The sequence below is a fragment of the Brienomyrus brachyistius genome, chromosome 7 (assembly GCF_023856365.1).
Source record: "Brienomyrus brachyistius isolate T26 chromosome 7, BBRACH_0.4, whole genome shotgun sequence".
Taxonomy (NCBI): Eukaryota; Metazoa; Chordata; class Actinopteri; order Osteoglossiformes; family Mormyridae; genus Brienomyrus; species Brienomyrus brachyistius.
The window spans coordinates 18678348-18691238 of NC_064539.1; the positions used below are offsets into that span (position 1 = coordinate 18678348).

General features: G+C 38.9%; 1 protein-coding gene and 1 long non-coding RNA gene across 2 annotated transcripts in view; one reads left to right on the forward strand and one right to left on the reverse strand.

Annotated features, from left to right (window-relative positions):
* The window catches only part of bxdc2 (brix domain containing 2), a 277175-nt gene that overhangs the window by 8309 nt on the left and 255975 nt on the right, over positions 1-12891 (forward strand). The gene's annotated exons all lie outside the window — the stretch shown is intronic.
* Positions 1262-4664, reverse strand: LOC125746103 (uncharacterized). Its single transcript, XR_007398847.1, has 3 exons — positions 4504-4664; positions 1820-1906; positions 1262-1540 (listed from the first exon to the last, which is right to left on the reverse strand). It is a non-coding gene; the product is annotated as an uncharacterized LOC125746103 (long non-coding RNA).

Consider the following 12891-nt stretch of genomic DNA (forward strand, 5'->3'; position numbering starts at 1 on the left):
AAAGAAAAAAAAATGTATTGAGTTGTCATTATTGCATATATTTAACATCTATTTAATATCTAATTATAAAAGCACAAAAACAATGTCTCTTCCAATTACTTATGAATAATATACAACAATAATATACAATCTAAAACTCTGCGGTGATGGAAATGTCCACTACATTTCACACCAGGAATGGCCTTGTAGTGGACAAATATTTTTATACAGGCACTGCAAATATTTTTATATAAAAGACTATAGAAATAAGCTAATGTTTTATGAGAAAAGGCATATGACCAGATTTTAAAAACATCTTTAAAGTAATTTTCAAATGCCATATTGTTTTAACCCACTACAATAGAAATATTACACTGAATTTACATTGGAATTTCATATGAGTACTATTTATTTTCCAGCAGAATTCCAGCTTTGATTTTTTTCCAGACATCCCACAATTACAAAATGGCTGCCAAAAAATTATACAAAGCATCTGAAACTATATTTTTAGTCAAATATTAAGTGTGGGAATGGAGAATGGATATTTAATTTGGAGATCCTGAGTCCATTTTCAAAAAAAAGAGCTGTTTATGTGGAATGCAATCCCGGGTTTTGATCCCTTTATTGTCTTGGATCTTGGGTTAGGAAAAAGAAAGATTTCTGTAATATTCAGGGAATGACAGAGAGAGGGGAGGAGCCTGAAACCTCCCGACACACTATCCATACCTAGAGTATGATGCACTGTCCTGAGGCCAATAATGTGATTGTTTGTTCAAGGGATTAAGAATTTAAGCACATTTTTAGAGTGCTCTCAAACGGTTTCAAAAATCTAAACTCATGTTTCGAATTTCAGTCACAAAGGATACGATTTTCCCATGTAATTCATGAGGAAATGATCATGGTTTACAATAATTTTCTGCTAGCCCCATAAAAAAGAGGTATCAATATTCTGAAGTTTGCCTGCTTGGTAGGTCACAGCTCATTTGCATTGCAGGTTAATTCACTGGCACTAAGGTTATGGTACGATCATATCCCCGATGATTCCAGCCCCAGACAATCCAGCTGTGCGACTACAGCAGCCAACACCATTAAAGTGAAATAAAAGCCAAGGGTGTCGATATGTTACTCAGTTGAAAAACATGTTTAAGTCAACAGAAATCTATAGTCATATACAGTAAAAAAAAAAAAAAAAATTGCATACTAACTTTAAGCCATCACTTGAAATCTATTCTCCCAAAATCAATGGGAAAATACTATATTTAAATAGATGTTTAATATATATTTTTGGGACAGAAAATAGGGGTATCAGTGGTGTAAGATTATCGTGTTTTAAATTCAGGATTTCTTATTAACCCTAATTACATTTCAGGGAGACTCAGCAGGAGAGCGCTGTGGATCCAGTGCATGATCTACGTCTCTTTTTTTATGGACGGTGAGCTTCGAGGCCACATCAGGATTGTGCCACAAATGTTGCAGTAGTGGGACTCTAATCTCAGCATAAGATCTTTGTTCTGAAGTCAGCACCAGGACATGATGCTCACGTGACCTTCATTCTCCACCTCTGTGGAAAGTATAACATGTTTTTAATATACTTTTGCAAATCCTTAGAACCACATAACTAGACACTGTGGTTTTTAAATCCCTTCCATTGTCTTCATCAATATCGATACAAATATTTACCTCATTGCTATATTTACAATCCCATATTAAATTTTGCTGTGACTGCTGATTTTATTTTTGCATTGATGTGGTTTATATTTTTAATGATATATACATTATTTGTTTTTTGTACTCTCCAATCTGCATTTTACTTTGCAAAAGCAGTTGGGGGGGTCAGTACCTTAAAGCCATCTTTCTCGTTCCTGTTGCCATGTATGGTTGAGATGAATGATCTACGTCTTTTGTACTCCACACTGGACAGAGGCATCTGCAAATTAAACACAAGGATCCAAAGGTCTTAATTGTTACACGCAAGCTATACAAGCCACCTGGAACCTGCAGTGAAATGCAAGGTGATCAATAGTACGAATTAGAGAAATGCAATTAGACATAAAGCAACACTATAATAAGTATGTAATGAATAAGGAACAGTAAAGTTTTACTGGGAATAAAGAGAAAAAAAGGAAAACCAGTAATGTTCGACACAGCTCCAATAGTATAATTTGCATAAGTAAGGAGCGAATGTAAATATAATGTAAATGTAAGGTAGATGTAAATATTTAATGGGCTTTTTTCTGCAGGCTTTAATAGCGTGACAGCATGCAATCTGAGTCTGTCCCAACTCCACAGGTCACTCGCGCTCATCCTACATGAAAGATCGCATGACAAACGAGGTTCTCCGCAGCTGAGCCGTGCCTGTGGTCAGATCTGTTGATCATAGAGGAACATGTTTGAAAAAGCAGAAGACTACACAAACAAACAGGAGCCGCGAGCCGTTCCAGGTCATCCAAGTGAACCTCGACTGGGGCACGGTGCTGTTTGGACTGACGCTCGTGAATCATCCAAATAGGATGTCCAAGATGAAAGCCCTCGGCCGGCCAGAGCGGTCAGATCTCAAGAAGGAAAACCGGCCATATTTCCCGAGAATTACAGTCACCAAGTCTAAGGACACCAGAGGGACTTCTATGGTAACTGTACACAAAATAGCTGTCCAAGCAGACGTCCATCCATTTACTCTTTGTGACATTAATTGTGGGCCGCATATTAAAGTAAAGCCATGCAGGAAAATCTGCAACTGAAAGAAATCTGACAAAGAGTGTCATGATATATTGAAAGTCATTCTTAGGAAGATGGTGCGATAGTTTTCTGCTGCATTCTGGATGTGGTGGAAGTGAAGACCACTGCCTGAAGGCACTAGCACTATAGCAGGCAGAGTTCCCCCTCCCCTCCCCCCACACACACACATCAACACCTCCCACTAGGAATGACAATGGCGTCAATTCAAAGCCTTCTGGGTGGGTGCCTGACCCTCAACAAACAGGCCATTAAAATAATCTGTGGGTCATCACCGGTGTGGCCGTGGAGGATTAGCCTTTCAGAATGGGCTGTGTGTTTTGGGGGGTCGAATGAGACGAGGAGCTGCTCCGGGTGATTGTGGTGGAACACGCATCTACAGGAGACACAAAGACCATCCCATCCCCCCTGCTTTCTGCTAGGGGGAGATTAAGCAGTTTTATGTGTTTCTGCTCAGTTTCAGCAGAGGTCGCGGGGGTGGAGGACACTGTAGCCGAAGACAGAGAGGAGAGACACTGGCACTCGGCTTGCTCTTAATAATCCGTCGCCGGCCTCCTGGCTTAGAATTAGAAAACCCCACTTCTGCTGGAGGAAATCCTACCAGTTACTGTCCGTCATGCATGCTGGTTTGATGGACTATTCCATACGAAGTCACACAGACCACATATTTTGAACGCGAGTTTTAGTGTTCTGGGCTATTTCAAATGGCAGTTTTTGTGTCAACGCACTGATGTGGGCACATTCCAGGAAATGGTCGCAGGAGAGAGGGTGGGGTTTTAATTAGCTGGGGCCAAACACTGCAGTCGGATTTCCCTTACTGAAGTTGCGGTTAATCTGTTTTCGTGCACCAGTTTACTCTGGGAACGCTTATTAAAAGAAAGCACGGGGATTAGGGAACTGGACTGCACAGATGCCTTCCTATGAAAAAGCAACAGCAATAATGAATGGAATCAGTGTGCTTTTAAAGTTCATGCACTTGCAATACCACAATGGCTTCCTGTCTGTTGTTCAGTATATAAGGTCAAGAAAAAATAAATGCCCGCCATTTCGGACACGCCGAGAGTATTTGTGGAAAAGTAACTAAATTCTGCATTCTTTTTTTCCCTGATACTGAAAATTCCTGAGACAATTCAATTTTACTGCATACAAAAAAAAAAATATATAATTAGTTGCAAATTTTAGTGAGGAAGAAGGTTATTGGTATCATTTTTAATGTACTTCTACGTTTTAGTGCAATGGAACGAAAGGCAAGACAATGTTCAGTTTTGACACTCCTAATTCAATACTAATTCAGCAAGTGTATTCTCTCTCAGTACTGGAATTGGTGTTTGTACAGTACAAGGCAAACCTACATAAACATGGCAGGCCAGTATGGGTCATAGTAAGTACTGCTTCTGCATTATGTGAATAAATATGTTACTTTTTTATGTCATACTGAACACAGTTTGCACAACCCTGTAAATCATACCTATTTGATATACATTGAAAATAAGGTTAATAATAATTTAATTTAATAATAATAATAATTATTATTATTATTAATTATTAAATCATACTTATACATTGAAAATAAGGTTATTGCAAAGAAGAAGTATTGTATCCTGCAAATATATTTTTTTTCATGATTTGAACAAAATGTTAAATATTCAAGTTACTAGAGTAATGAAACCTGCATTTGAAACACACAGTGCATTTGTACAGTTTGCAGTGGCAGATCATACATTAAAACAGAAGCAGATCATGAAAGCCAGGCTCCCTAATGAAGCCACTACACCAGTGTAAAATGCTCACCCCACCAGAAAGCCAACGGGGAGGTGTCCCAGTAAAATACACAGCTGTGTACTGGATTTCGTGGTATTTTAGGATAGCAGTGGTGATTTCTGCGAGTACGGCGCTTTTGTGGGGTGACTCCCTCAGTCCAAAGACATCAGGCTTAGTCACAGAATTTTCTGGATCTACCTTGGATGAGTAGTTGCAGGAAACGGATAACTTTTAAAGTAAACATGCATAAACATTGTGCAAAAAATACATAACTTGGGTAAACTCTGGTAAATCCGCCCATCTTTCATCTGCTTATTCTGGCTGGGGCCGAGGTGGTGGGGGGAGAGGGGAGGCAGGGGGCCTGGAACCAATCCCAGGCAGAATTGAGGCCAAGGCTGGGGGACACCCTGTATGGGATGCCATTTCATCAGTTCAGCACACGCACACGCGCACACACACACACACACACACACACACAGTTTTGTTATTATATCTTTGTGGGGACTTTCCATTCATTTCTATGGGGAAAACTCCATAACCCCAGCAATGATGACCTCAACCCCTAATATTAACCATAACTATCCACACTAAATACAAGACTTTTGGCATTTTTAGTTTTTTGATTGCATTCGCAGGTCAGTGTCAAAATGACTGGTTTTTATCAAATTGTGGGGGACATCTGGTCCCCACAATGTAATATAAACCTAATCCACACACACTCACACACACAATGGCAATTTCAAGAAACAGTCCGCATGTCTTTGGACTGTGGGTGAAGACACCAAACTACCTGAAGGAAACCCACACATCAGTGTTACCCACTGAGCCAGCTTGCCGCCCCTTAGATATAATTTCCTTATAATTACAATCATCCATCCATTCTTGCCCTATTCAGGATCACAGGGGGTTAGGAGCTGATCCCGGATCAGCCTGATCATGATAGGAATAATTTAATATTAGTATTTTACAGATGTATCACAACTTTATAAATTATTAGTAATCAATTACTATAAAGATTTCCTTTTGAGACAGGAAGCTGTGATTAATCGAGGCAGGGCCGACTCTCAGTGCTACGCGTCTGTTCTGACCCGGCAGCTTATGGACGTTCTGCTCCAGCAAAGCAGAATTCAATCAAGCTGGCATAAACGGTGCAGTAATGGCATTAGGGAGTACCCTGTCTGCGTTTGTTTGTCTTGGAGTCGGGGCGGGGGCCGGGCGGGCAGGCCAGTGGGCACCCTTGGTGCCAGTCAGACTGCGTGGCCCCCCCAGAACAGAAACAATCCCGGCCCAGTAGCCCAGCACAAACAGAGGCTCTCCTATTTAGAAGACAAACAAGATAAAAAGTGGGGAAAAAATGCTTCCTCTCAGCAAACGTGTGTGTAAAGGCATCTTAGGGGCTGGGAGAAAATAAGACAGCAGCTTTTTTCATTTAATATCCAGCTATGTTTCGCGAATGAGCTCTACTCAATTTGTACAGAATCCTGCTAGAATAATGCTTTTTATTGCCACAGAAAGTAGCGTGGATCCTGGTTTCAAATGCAACAGAGGCCAAAGTAACACAAAACACAAATCATGTACAAAACGCATGATGCACGTCTCTTATATGGTATATGGTATATATGGTAACCTATATAAAAAAGAATCAGGACGAAGAGATTATATACATGGGTGAGGCTTTCTCATAATGTGTGGCTTTGAACCTATAGCCCACTCATTTGCACTAAAACTTCCATTAACACACAAAATGAACCAAAGTCCAGAGGAAAGTCCCATGTCTAAGACAGTTCTTGTTTTCCTCACTGAACGCTCAGGGTCTGCAGCATATGGGAGCTGGAAATTTTCTATCCCCTATCAAACTCAGCAGCCGGGTGGTGTTGGGGTCCCGCCTCACATTGCTTTGTGCTTCAGTCAGGAAGGGGACTGCCAGGGCGCCGGAGTAAATGGCTTGTGGCAGCAAAGGCTACTTGCTGCTACTGCTAATGCACCATAAATCAATTTTCCACAAAGAGATACTGAGGTTTCTGTGGGGCCTTCCTTTAATCCACATCTTTTGTCTAATTAAAGTGTCTGACAGGAGAGCGGCAGGGAGTCAAGCAAACACCCTCCCAATTATAAGGACATAAGCTTGCTCCACCCCGCTCACACATAGACGGCCGTATCCTGTCCTTGCCTTGGGATAAAAATCCGACATGTTCGCACGTAAAGACAGACGAGTTGGGTGTTTGCAAATAATATTCATGTTAATGTGGAATCTGCAAACCTGCGTGTCCTTATTTCTCTATCACCAGGGCATTTGCGGTGATCGAACTCACCATTTTCAAATTCTGTTTTTCACATCACATGTACAAAGACAGTAATCAGCTCCGATCTCAAACGGCTCACATTCTTTTTTTGTTTGTGACCCACCATGAATGTGACACAGAGGTTTCGCACTGGGCATATATCATCGTGTGTGAAGACGGAGAGTGTCACACTGGCAACAAAGCAGGTGTATAATCATCTAAGAAGGTACTTTCAAAAAGGAGGCATCTTAAAAAGAGCAAATCTACCTTGTTGTGTCATGTGACTGTGTTGGAGTGCTGGTACAATAACCTGATCCTTCCATACACCTTCCATCACACAGCTCTTCTTAAAATATACTTTTTTTTTCAAGCCTTCAGAAATTATTACTTACCTTAAATATCAATGCATCGATCAGTCGGTTAGGTACACACACACACTGCAGGGGATTCGAGTCCATCATAAACCTCTGACATATATACACAGTCACTCATGCAGCCTTAGACCCTCAGCAGATTAGAGGCAAAAGGAGGCAGTTCACATAGTGACAGCAAATGGAGAATTACATGTAATCAAGCGCAAATGTAGACTCTTCGCACTGAGGTCCGCTTCACGTCTGCTGCTCAAGAGCTGTACAGACTGTCCCCAGGTCAGAAACTATTCCCTAAGTCTGTCTTTACGTCAAATATGTGGGTAAGACGAAGAAATACGAGTAGTAACACAACGCTCAGATCCAATCCTTGCAGAGCAACAACTGCTGCTTGCACTTGATAGTGTTATAAGTGCAAGATGGAAAGTTTGCAGCATAAACATAGTAGGGAAGAGATACACACACACACACACAGATATATAATACATATCATGCATGCACATGTATATATGGCAACTTTAGTTTGGAATTCTTATTTGATATTCATGAGACGGATGGCTCCTAATGCATAATGACAAGAATGATTATGCAGCAATAATACAAGTAACTACACAGTACATACTGTGCCTCAAGCCCACACCCTACTAAAGCCTCACAATGTTTTCATGAGCATCACAAAGCACTGCGTGCATTTGTTATTACAAACCATTGTATTCCGTTGGAGTTGTCTGTAAGCCGGGCATTCAGGCCATCTAGGGATTGTCTGTAATGCCATTTGCATTGCTGTTGCTCTGCACCAATACTCATTGTTTTTCTTTGATACTTACTTACCATTTCCACTTACGTGCTCTTCTGCATCAATCGCTGCTCATTCTAAACATTCCATGATTGCTCACTAAGGCATTGTGTGTCAATGTTGTCAACGTGTTTTTTTCCCCTCTGCACTTGTCCTGTATATCCATGCATTCGATGTATATATGCAGCAAAGCAGTCTGGGAAATGTTATTTCACATCACTCTATGTATATATTCAGCAAAGCAGTCTGGGAAATGTTATTTCACATCACTCTATGTATATATGCAGCAAAGCAGTCTGGGAAATGTTATTTCACATCACTCTATGTATATATGCAGCAAAGCAGTCTGGGAAACGTTATTTCACATCACTCTATGTATATATCCAGCAAAGCAGTCTGGGAAATGTTATTTCACATCACTCTATGTATATATGCAGCAAAGCAGTCTGGGAAACGTTATTTCACATCACTCTATGTATATATGCAGCAAAGCAGTCTGGGAAACGTTATTTCACATCACTCTATGTATATATCCAGCAAAGCAGTCTGGGAAACGTTATTTCACATCACTCTATGTATATATCCAGCAAAGCAGTCTGGGAAACGTTATTTCACATCACTCTATGTATATATGCAGCAAAGCAGTCTGGGAAACGTTATTTCACATCACTCTATGTATATATGCAGCAAAGCAGTCTGGGAAACGTTATTTCACATCACTCTATGTATATATCCAGCAAAGCAGTCTGGGAAACGTTATTTCATATCACTCTATGTATATATCCAGCAAAGCAGTCTGGGAAATGTTATTTCACATCACTCTATATATATAATATATATATATATATTTTATAAAATATATATATTTTTTTTTTCTGAGTATCACAGTGACAAAGTAGCTAGTTCTGTTAAAGCAAATATCCAGGTGATTATGACAATACTCAGTAGGACTCCTGAGTGTTTCTGCATGTTGATGTCATGTGTTTCCACAGAGCTGGTGATGATCACTAATGATCGACCGCAGCTTCCCTGCCAAAACAGCAATGACATGAGGGGAATGAATGGACAATTGAAGCAGCCGGACTAGAATGAGACCCTGACTGAGCAGCCCAAAAACGTGGCCTCGTAAGTGTCCAACATCTCAGTGATCTCAGTCCAACACCTCAGTGAGTGTTTCTCAACCCCTGGACAGTCCACATTTTGGGAGGGAGCAAAAATGTGGACTGTCTGGCAAGGAGCAAAAATGTGGACCATCTGGGGGTCCCTGGGGACCAGGTTGAGAAACACGGCTGTAAGAACCAAAAACAATTGGTTAAACTCACTTATATGCCAAATGAAAAGTGGACTCGGGAAATCACTATAGTTTATATATTTACAGTTTATATACCAGCATAGTTATAATGACAGGTTATATAACATAACATATAAGTCAGCTGAACCTACAATAACAATTCCTTCACAATTCAAGAAACTCTCTGCTAATACATGCTTACCATGACTGCCAAACCCATGACATCTGATCTGCAAGACATAAGGTGAAAGATATTTCAGCTGAAGAACCAGGATTAAGTAAAAAAATAGCAAAGAAAACAGGCCGAACAAAAATAAATACATGTACTTCAGCTTTTTGGGCGTAGCTGGTGTGTATAGAGGGAAAATAAAATGAATATCCACAGAGGTGTCACTACAAGAATTCATTAGAGTTATGGTATAACCGGCTTATCAAGTCAAACAATAGGCAAATGTTTTGCTTAGAGTTTGCTTTAATTTTAGCCATTTATTTTTTTTTAAATTGTATATTAGGCAATACTTCTATGCATGTTTGTTTAAAAGCATTGACGGCACGGTTTGTTTTCAAAATGTTGAAATGCCTTTCATAATTGTATTTATATCAGAAATGCTTCTTTTATAGGAAATATTTAAAAATAAAAACACTTTCCCCCTTAAGTTGTTAAATGAAATGCAGATGTTATTGAGGCAGAACAGTCACAGGGGCAGAGGGCATAAGTTCAGTAATTTTCAAGGCCTAGAAGGATTGTTCTAAGTGGAACTGCAGTTAGCTATATTGCATAAAAAACTGTATATTTCTTTTCTTTTCTCCGACTGTAAAAAAATTGAACAGGAAATCTAAATTGAAACCTTTTTAGTTTTATCTTTTCTTTGATATTTTTAATTTACTTGTAATTTCAAGCGTCTATTACGCATAGAAAACAGGTTCATATTTTCACTGCGTAAAATGTTTTACATGGGAGCTTCGTGGACACATGTAAGTAAGTTCAGTTAAAATTAGCTTGAGGTCAGTGAGCACTGGCCACTGGCAATATGGTGTGACATATCATGTACCTCTAACTGAGCAGCAAATAACTTCATGCAAAGTAACTGGTATGTTTTCCTGTTTTTGATTTAGCATTTTGCAGGAGTTGGTTTTCACATATGCAGCCTGGATCCTTCCCCACCATGTTCCTAGCATGCATGTAGCCTGAGAAGGATGCCGATGAAATGTGTAGAAGGCAGACACTGGCGTGAGAAGCCCCCTAATTGGATCCGTACTTCCTGGAATGTCTTTCAACGGATGCGGGGAGGAGGGGGGTGGTTTTCTGACGTACTTCCATGTTCCTTTCATCCTGAATTCTAAACAAACAGAGACAACGGCAGAGAATAACTACGTCGTTATTCAAGCTAACCTTTACCTCGATTTCTCGAAGTAGCGCGCTTCTGATGTATCGGTTAACACGTTGTAAGTAATTTTACAGTTCATTACCATAGAAATGGAAGTCATTGATTTTATGTGTAGGAAACACAACTCATTGGGTCAAGGCTGTCCACAGCTCAGACTGTTGATTGGGCTTTAAGAAAATTATGGGTAAGAACAAAAAAAATATATTTCATTTTCAACACAAGGTGAAATAAGCAAAAATTACCATTGATTCATGAAAAGGGACATAATTGGTGTTTGTAGATCTAGGACTGGGTGAGTGTTTTGGATATTGTGCTTATTTACCTGCTGATAATTGAATGAATGTAGCTTCTTGCTTCACCTGGGACCGAATAATAAATGTTACCCCCCGTCCCCTTACATAAAAAACGTACTCTCTAGTTCCAAACCCACACTTTTCCCAGGGAAATGGTAATTCCATAATACAATTAATTTCTAGATTGCAGCTGACTATGTATTAAGGATCAAAAAAATGACAATTTAAGCGAATCACAACTTAATTAATCCATATAAAATGATGTAGACAATGCATTGAATCACATCCTTCATTTTGTTCACTTTTCTGTACCGGTTTAAACCAGATGTTTGACGAGAACATTTCAGGCTAATTACCTCATCCAAAGTACGATCACAGTCTTCATCCTGAGATTTGAAGTCTTCTTCGCTAGACTTAGAATAATAAACGCAGACAAGGTCTCAAGGCACCAACAAAGATATTAAGAGCCAAAGGTCAGCTCTGCCAGTGGTACTACGCCATATTCAGACACATGCCGCATTGTAGAACAATAAACTTATGACTGATGTTGATAATGCTGTCTCAACGAAAGACTGCCAGTTTGTATTGGAAACAATATTACACATTGGAAATGATACAAAAAACAAGCTGAAATGAAAACATAAAATTATTAAAAGTTAAAATATACAAGTTATTACTACAAAAGTTACATAAGTTGAAATTAAGTTAAATATATATATATATATATATATATATATATATATATATATATATATATATATATATATATATATATATATATATATATATATATATGGGGGCGGCATGGTGGTGCAGTGGTTAGCACTGTTGCCTCATACCTCTGGGACCCGGGTTATTATTTATATATATATATATATATATATATATATATATATATATATATATATATATATATATATATATATATATAAAATGGAAGGTTCTCTGGATAGCTTGTTAGGAAGGATGGAAGCTGAACCACATCCAAGAAAAATGAATGAAAAATGTTTCATTTCTGTGCAATGCTCCCTTTAAACAGGACATGCTACACATTCTAGACAAGCTTGTGCATAATTAAGTTCATAATAACTCTTAAAATGCAAATGTATTAATCCTCACTGCCCTTTGTCTGCAGGGTCAAAGAATGTAAATTAAGAATGGGAAAATGCAATAATTAACCAAACATTGCATGGATACCAAAACACAATATTATTACTGTTATGTATTACTAATGGTTATGTAAACTCATGTATAACTGTATATCTTTGCTGTGTTGAATGCGAGAATGATGAAGGCTGAGCATCTTCATTCAGCAACAGTTTTCACAAGTTGATTGTAAATTCATGATGACAATTCATTTCCCTTCTGGTAGTTGGTTTTAATTAGTGACTTGTTGCTTAAAACTTTAAACAAGTGCTCTTCGGATGCTTAGCATATCTGGTTCACCTAGTTGTCAGTGTATAAGTGATACAAGTGGCTGTGTTTGTTTTCATTCTGTTATTCAGTCTTGAATTGAAGCAGAAGGGCAGAGCACAGACATTTCCTCTGAGATAAGCGCCCTGCCGAATCACCCTTTGGGGTCCGACCCAATGTCCTTAGGATACATGCAGTTTCTCACCCATCATAACATCCCAGCTGCAAAATTGCACTTTCATTTTTAACAGCCATAGCAAAACTCCAGCCAAATATGCAGGCAGGTTTTTAACTAAGTAATTCTATCTATGTCTTTATATACTTATAGGCATGTTGCTTTATGGAGAAAGATAAAAATGAAATTCTAGTTCTAGTTGCATGACTTTGCTCAGGCTTATGAATCTATGTTGATGTTTTTAATTAGTGGTGTATGAGGATGGATAAAATGAACAATAAAAAGCAATACTTGGCAGATTAACTCTTTGTTCTAACCCAGTGGTTTTTTCCAATTGTCACAGGTATTAATTTTCAGGTTTTAACTTTTGGGATAATCAAAGTAATTTCAGACAGCACTTTCTCAAAGTGTA